Source organism: Rhea americana, unplaced genomic scaffold (assembly GCF_003343005.1).
Source record: "Rhea americana isolate MKP2758 unplaced genomic scaffold, rheAme1 scaffold_323, whole genome shotgun sequence".
Lineage (NCBI taxonomy): Eukaryota > Metazoa > Chordata > Aves > Rheiformes > Rheidae > Rhea > Rhea americana.
Window position 1 is genome coordinate 207,558 of NW_028186450.1, and position 8,150 is coordinate 215,707.

The window sequence follows — 8,150 nt, forward strand, 5'->3', positions numbered from 1 at the left end:
ATTAAGAGTAGTTTTATTCTTGAATATCAAATACTTTTGTGTTGTTATGTCTCACTTCACAGAAACACCTTTTTTTCAGAATAAATGACTTGTTCTGTACAACAAAGAGATTGTGGTTCTCTCTTGTATAAAGTCTTAACATGCCAATCTGCAGTAAATTTCTTAACTGTCTGCAGAGACAGCAAAGACAGCTGACTTACCATATATACAATAAAAAAAGGCATAACAATATAAGTGGGATATACAAGTATCAAATTCTGAAGTATGAGGATGGAAACAGCTGAAGAAAACTGCATCTTGTATGACCTAGAACTCTCAGAATCCTATATAACTTCTTTAAAGATATACAGGAACTGACTGCAGATTTATTATAATTTTGTAAGTCATGTAAGGCATAAAATTCAGATTTTTTTTGCTTTCTTTGATCTCAGATGACCAAACGATGAATACACATACTTAAGGACTCTAATTATTCAGATTCAGGAACAAGGCTTCASAAGTATCTAACCAAGGTAAAAGTTAGATTTCCAGCATTGCTGCAACACTGTCAGATGTAAAGTAAGCAAAAAAATGCAAACACATTTTTGTCTGTGCAGTAACAATCTGAGTCTGAATTTTTCAAATCCTTGGAACAAGGGCAGCAATTACAAGATAAATACTGTTTGCTTAGGGAACTGTGAAAAGAGGAAATTCCAGATGTAGTTCACAAATAGAAAACAACCACAGGCTTCCCAGTGTCCCACCAATCTGTTGAGAAATAGAGTTGAGCTGGGTGTGCAGCTGGATCCTACAGGCTCTGCTGGTCTGTTTCCTCTGCTCAGCTGCCAGTCACATCATTCAGTCCGGGCATAGGAACTTCACTTGAATTTTTTACAGCTGTCATAAAGAGCTCATGAAACATAAGCTGAGCTGTTACAGAAATATATGGAAATAGCCTATCCCAAATTCATTTAATCTGGAAACTGACTGATCCCCGCCAAAATATTTTGCAAGTTTTTTTCCCCTAAGCCTTCTAAGATTTTAGAAAATGATTATTTAGCCTTTTAAAAATAATAAGTTACCAATAACAAACAGAAAATCTTTTGCTTACACTTCAGTGGGTAAACTTTCAAATATTCTTTATTTCACCTTAAAATATATCAGGTGCTCTGAAGCTAATAGCCTTCTTTTAGATTGTAGGTGGTGTTTGTATTTTCATTCACAGTCTCCAGGCAGCATCAACCTTTAATTCTTGGAAATCATCAGCTTTCAAGATAACACATTATTTATTTTTCAGCTTCTGAAAGTTTCCTGGCTATCTAATCTAGTCAGACAGGGATACTTGCTCATCTTTCAAATACTCTGGTTTTGTTGCATTTTTAAGTTGCAAATTATAGCTCAAGTAGCCTATGACAGATAAGTAAAATTCAAAATTATCTTAAATCACTTATACAGCACCTAGTATAGAATCGTAGTAAAATTCAGAAGTACATAGAAAAATCTAACTTCAAGAGCTTTTGCAGAAGCATTTTTTTWAAAAAAATCTTTACATTCATATTTTTTTTTGAAAAGACAATTTATCTTCTGCTCACATATTAACTATTTTCTATACATCAGCAGGATTTTGTAATCCCATAGATATTTCATAAAGACTGAGAACAGATTCTGTGGTTGTGCAGTAATGTCCTACCTTTAACCAAAGGAAAAATCTGGCTCAGCTATGATGATGTCATAATGAAGGGAGATTTTTTAAACTGTAGTGGCAAGTGCAGGCAGGAAATGCTCTTCTAAAATGCCAAAAGGGCAAAACACCCCAAAGTAAGTAAAAACAAGCTATACAGTTCTGCTGGAAAAGCTTTAACATCATTTTTCAAGTGCTCAAAAGGGAGGCTGTGCTTCTGTGTCTCTCTCTCAGAGTGTCAGATGATAAGACTTCAAAGGTATGATAATAAACAATTTCTGCATTTGAGTCCAACAGAAACAACTGAAGAAATTAAAGGATGAGCAAGGAAAACTTAAAGAAAGGAACCAATAATCCAGGAAGAAGCAATCCAGGCAGATGGAAAAATAAATGTCTATGTAGAGTGTATGTGGCTAGTTTTGATTAATCCAGGCTCTGTACAAGCAGAACTTTTGAGAATATATCTACTTATTTGTTGCAATCTAATTATAAATACAACACAGACATTTTCATAATTAGCATCTCACTATATTTGCAAGAGTCGTTAGAGAAGTGTCATGCTGAACTATGAAACTTCAGTCTTAAAGAGAACTTCCATTTCAGACACATTTTTCATCATGACTGATAAATGCTACTTCACTAGAAAATGTTCATTTCTCTAAGGACAGAATCCGTGTGATTTCCTTTTTTTGTCATAGCTCAAGTTAAGGTAGTTAGTTCAAATTCAAAAATGATTAGGCTACAGGTGTCATATATTTGCATTTGCATCAACTGGACTTTTGGAGTCACTGATTTGAATGGAATCATGATGATCAGACCTAATAGAACAACTCTTTAAAAATAAATCAATAAAACCTTGCCACCTGGTTCTACAGTATAAAGATGATCAATAAGGATGCATAAGCTACCAATATTTTAAAAACTCGTAATAGTACACTGTCTCTTTCCTGCTATTTCCTTAGAAACAAAGTGAAAATTTTAGAAGTTATGCCGTTTGTTTATTGTGGGTTCATACCATCATGTTCCATGATCTGTGTTACTATTAAACATGCAATAAATAAATAAAACAACTATTCAGACTGATAACACTCAATATTTAATGCTGGCTTTTGAGTATGAGTAGGTAAGCCTTCTCCCCAGTTCCCCTCTGTCCTCCATATCTCTTAGGCACTTCAGCTAGAGAATAACAGCAAAGCACCACTGCCACAGTTCTTTACCCCGCATCACATTTCACATTTTCATCTTCTTCCTGGAAGCACAGCTCCCTGCAGAGGAAAATGCAGCAAAGCTCCCTGGAGAGAAAGATCACCTTTCGGATACAGACAACAGAACCATAAGGAACCCTAACCCTCTTCTGAGTGCATCTATGTTATTTTTTTTTAGTTTGCATTGGGAGCACAGTCCTGAAGTACATTTCTCAGTCATCCTGATGATCCTGCTTTGATCCACATTAGAGAGCGGTCCCTTGACACATGAATTTGATTCTTTTTGCATGTTACTAAACTGGAAGATGTACTCCAGACGCTAATAGGTGTTCGGTTCATGTAGCCAGACTAGAGCATGGGTCTTAAGCACCAACTTCTTCACAGATCTGTTGATCTGCATTACCTGCTGATATAAACATAACCTTTGTGGTGATCTGCACATCTGTGCAATTCATTTCTGTAGCTACGATGTGGCATTGAGAATTTGTGTGCACTGCCACATGCTCTTTGAGATGAGCAGGTACACTGTCAGTTCCAGGCACATTCCCCAATGGTCCAGAATATCCTGGAGGTTTTGGTTTTGCAGTGCTTCATGCTAGACAAAACAAATACTATGTGGAAAATGTTGGTAGCTTGCCCTTTTCTGTTTTTCACACAGCTTTCTCACTCTACCAAATGGCAAACCATGGGGAAATGGGATTTCTTTAAATATTGCTGCAAGATATTCTGTAATGGAAAATATTGGTTATCTTAAACATAGGTCTCACCACTTCTTCCCTTACCAAGCAGAGTTTAAAATAATGCAGCACAGCTTGCTGATTCATGTCAAAGGAAAATGCTACTGTGCTGACAGCATAATTGGAACATTACTGCCTAGAATAAACTAATATATAAAAGTTGGGAACAATTGAAAGGTGGTGGGAAGATGCTGCAGTAGAAGCTGCATTCCTCTGCTAGTTTTAACAATTTTTGTTGAAACTATTATTTTAAATGGCTGATAAATTAAGCAGATACTAAGCACTGGATTTTCAGAAGAGTTCAGCATACCATCCTTGCCACCTACACATCAAAATAGTTGGCCAGATTTTCCAAAGAGCCCGCATCTGGAAGCTGCTGGACGCTTGACTCTTTGGATCATGAAGGTCCACTGAGTTTCTGAGCTTTTGGAAGTATTAGTAAAATGTTGCCATACATAATTCTGAGAATTTAACAAAACACTTAGATGTCATATTTAAACGTTCTTGTACCTACTTTTTTATGACCAGCTTTCTGAAGTATTTTGCCTATTAGTTTGCCCCATGTATACAGCAGTTGTATACACCAATAGCAGTTGGAAAATACTGGTCTGGATCTCACCAGGGTATGGATAGAGGTAGCATGTCTCTATGTGCAGCTGTTTTTTTCTTTCCTGAATGAGATTGGTCTTTTGTATCTTACAAGTCAACAAATTTTTAAATATGTCCTATAATCTACAGATGATGAGTACCTATTTTTATATCATCATGTTACATTTCTCTTACATTAAGTTTCCTTTATCTAATCACATTTGTAATACAAAAAAGATCCCTAACAAATAAACATCCCTATTCCCTAACAAAGCTCTCAGTATCTCATTAACCAGATAAATCAAACTGTTATTAAAACATTTGAAATAGCAGCATTATGCTATTGTAGTGCTTTACTATTTCTCTTACCTAGTGGATTATGCTATTGTAGTGCTTTACTATTTCTCTTACCTAGTGGAAGTAAGTAATATTAATAATCTATGTGCATTTGTCTTGTCATAAAAACAATAACCTTTTGAATCAGAATCTGCTTTCTAATGCTCTGTATTTCCTATAAAAGAATCCCAGCCATTAAATATAGAGCGTTGTTGTTTTATTAGTGTGCACAAAAGCTGTATGTTATATGCCTCTGAAAAGGAAAAGGTAGGACTCCATACTCCAGGCACCTAGAATTTCAAAAGATCTGTTTGAGATATGGAATATGTTTGGAGACAACAGTGATTCCAGATATTTAGATGGCTTTGCTATGAGGTTTCCCTCCTGGGAAAGAGTAGTAGACACAAAGCTGGAGCCCAAATAAAATGGCAGAGCAGCTAAAAGATAAGGAAAATCCTGCAGCCTACTGGTGAATATGCAAGCCAAGAAAGCAGAGCCCAGTGACCAAGACTCAGTGTGGTGGCCTGGTGAATATCCCTCAGGTGAATCTCTATCTCTAAATAGAAAATATTTTCAGTTGCTCAGAAACAGGGCCTGTTCAGAGCAGTATGCACATCTAAGGGAAAATACGTAAAATTTCTTGAGGGGAAACTGGGAAAGGAGACAATGATACATAAAACCAGATCATGTTGTAATAGTAGGTCCAGAAGTCTGTGCTACCTGCAAAAAAAAAAAAAAAAAAAAAAGTATTAATATTCTATCTTTCTAAGTAGAAATTTCACTGTTGGTATTAAGGGAATACTCACTTTGCCAAGAAGATGGAAGCTGACTTCAGACCTTTCTTACACTTGCATAACTGGATGGTAGGAAATGCTTAGTTCAGCATTAGATATTTTTGCCTTTAGGGATGCCGAAAGTTAAAAGCAGAATTTAGAAAACTGCATGATTTTTACAGATATAGTGAAAGATCTGTAGAATTGAATATATCACCTTCTGTGTATTATTATTATTTTTTTTTAAAAAGGGCAAGTCTCTGTGAAAGCATCATAATTCACTACAAAATCTTTATCCTACATTGGCCCAAAATGCCATTTTTCCATGTGCACCTTCATCAATGTGCAACTGCTATCCTTTATCAGATGGCACAATGGTTTACATAATGGATCTTGTTCGTATCCTGAAAACTTCTAGAAGGCAGACAGAAACACACAGCGTATTGTAGCTGATGGTCCAGCCAGTTTAAATACCTAATAGTCTTGTATTTCTGGACATAAATGTATTAGACAAATAGTAGACAAATGTATATTAGACAAGTTCTTATGGAAATGTATCCATTTGCCTTTTTTATGCACCAAATGAAATTTCACAAGGTTCTGGAAATCCAGTAAATCTCCCATTTATAAGTCATGGCTTGCAAATACATACAGATATGCTGAAAAAAAGCACATTACTATGTTAATGGACACATACTGAGCTTCCAAAAGATTTGGAAGTTCCTTCTGAATTTTTGTGGAGAAACAACGTAAGAATATATTATCATTTAAGAATATCATTATTCTGGACTCTAGTTTCTCATTAACCTGAACATGCATTAAGTTGGAACTGGCACCTTGCCCTCTTCTTATTTTATATGCCACAAACACTGTTCATGTTAAAAATATGCAAAATATTTGTTCTTTCTTTTCCTTGATAGTAGCTTTTTTTTCCTAACTATATAGTTACATATTGACATAATGATCATGTAATGCTTTTGTGCTTATAAGCATTATATATATTATGTGGATCAAGAACAGTATAATCTTCCCCTTTTTGTGCAAAATATAATAAAAATATATAAGAAAATGAAGTTTGTAAAATGTGGTAATAATACAAGTATGAAACTTACAGCTGTTGATAACAAAGCATAAGTCTAGGCCTGAGAARGCTAAATGTGTAAAGAAAGAAATCAACTTACAGTGATATGGAAATAGTTAATAAACTTTGGAAAGACATGGAAAACTATAGCAGTAGAATAGCAGAAGGCTGGAGAAAATTAGACTGGGAAATGCAATGCAGTATAGTAATAAAAAAAAGCTTATGTGATTTTGAATTGCACGCTGTCATAGCACAAGGAAGTAATAGTACCTTTCTGTATATCTTTAGTGGGTTGACAAGCACTATGCTCCATTCACTTGTGTAAAAAAAAATAATAATAAAATAAAATAAAATTGAAATTACAGATCCCTGTGACAAAAATGTCTTCGAGTATTTTACAATATAATGTACTACTAAAACAAGTCACTAGGGACAATGAAATGCAACACAAAACCTGTCATTCTTTATTCTGTTTTTACATTTTGATTAAGAATTGCAGATAACAACATGAAGGGTATTCTCAAAGCAAGGGGCATAAATGGCAAAATCTCTAGTGCTCATTAACTGAAGGTTATACTTAAACTAAATACCCATCTAATTCAGAATACAGAGCGCTGTTGGAGCATATAGCTCAAGTTTAATGAAGTATAGTATATTTTTGCCTTTTAGGGTGTTAAAAGTTAAAAGCAGAATCAAAAAAAAAACCCGCATGATTTCTACAGATACAGTGAAAGATCAGTAGAATTAAATATATCACATTCTGTGTACACRTAGCATTATATATTGTAACCTGAGGTCACAATGTTATGAATTAACTGCAGCCTAGATATAATTCACTGTGGCCTCTGTTAATGAAGAATTCAAATAGTCCAATTCATAATAGAAAAAAGCATTTATCTACATCTGGAAATCACATTCAATATATATCAATTATATATCAATAATATATAATTGGATAGTAGGATAGTGTGATGATAATTCCTGCATTCATAGGGAAATGAACTAGGAGTGACAATTCAAAGAAACAAGAAGAAATGTGTATCTGGCCTGATTCTTAGGAATCATGCTGCTGACCCAAATGGGTTTTTGGTCATGTCTTTCAATCAAAAAAAAATATTCTGGGAAAGGAGAGGGAAAATGGCAAGACAAAAAACACAGATTTGGCACCACGGTGCATAGAGAGGGGAAAGACAGGAAATTATGGAAGGAAAAAAAAAAGAAACAGGCAAATGTCTGAAAAAATCAGAGGTTAAAGAAGCAGGGGGAAATAAAGAAGAGAAACACAGGAATGAAGTAAAAGATGCAAAAGAGAGTGACACGGCAACACATGGGAAAAATTTCAGCAGCCTGAGAACAGCTATGCTAGAAGTGTCGCTGCCTCAAAAATAGATGAAGCATTGGGGGGCAGCTCTATGCATTGGACAAGGACACTTGATTAAGGCAGTAGACTGCTGCCACTGTCCCATTGCCTACATTGCTTTTCCCAGGGCCATGATGAAGTTGTATAGGGGAGTAAGAAGCAGTTGTCTGCCATATCTTTTCCACTTCCTAGGAGCAGCAGCAGTAAGTCTAGTTTTTCTGAGGTCTTGTCCTTGTTCTGTCCTCACTACTGTGACAGCAAATTCGGTCTACAGCCTACAGTCTTTTTCATAGCGTTAAGAGGTGTTAAATATTGTGAATCACTTGATCAAGCCTCTTGACTAAAAGTCAGACTTAGCAGAAAAGTTAGACTTAGTGAAACTAGAGAGAAAAAAAAAAAAAAAAAAAAAA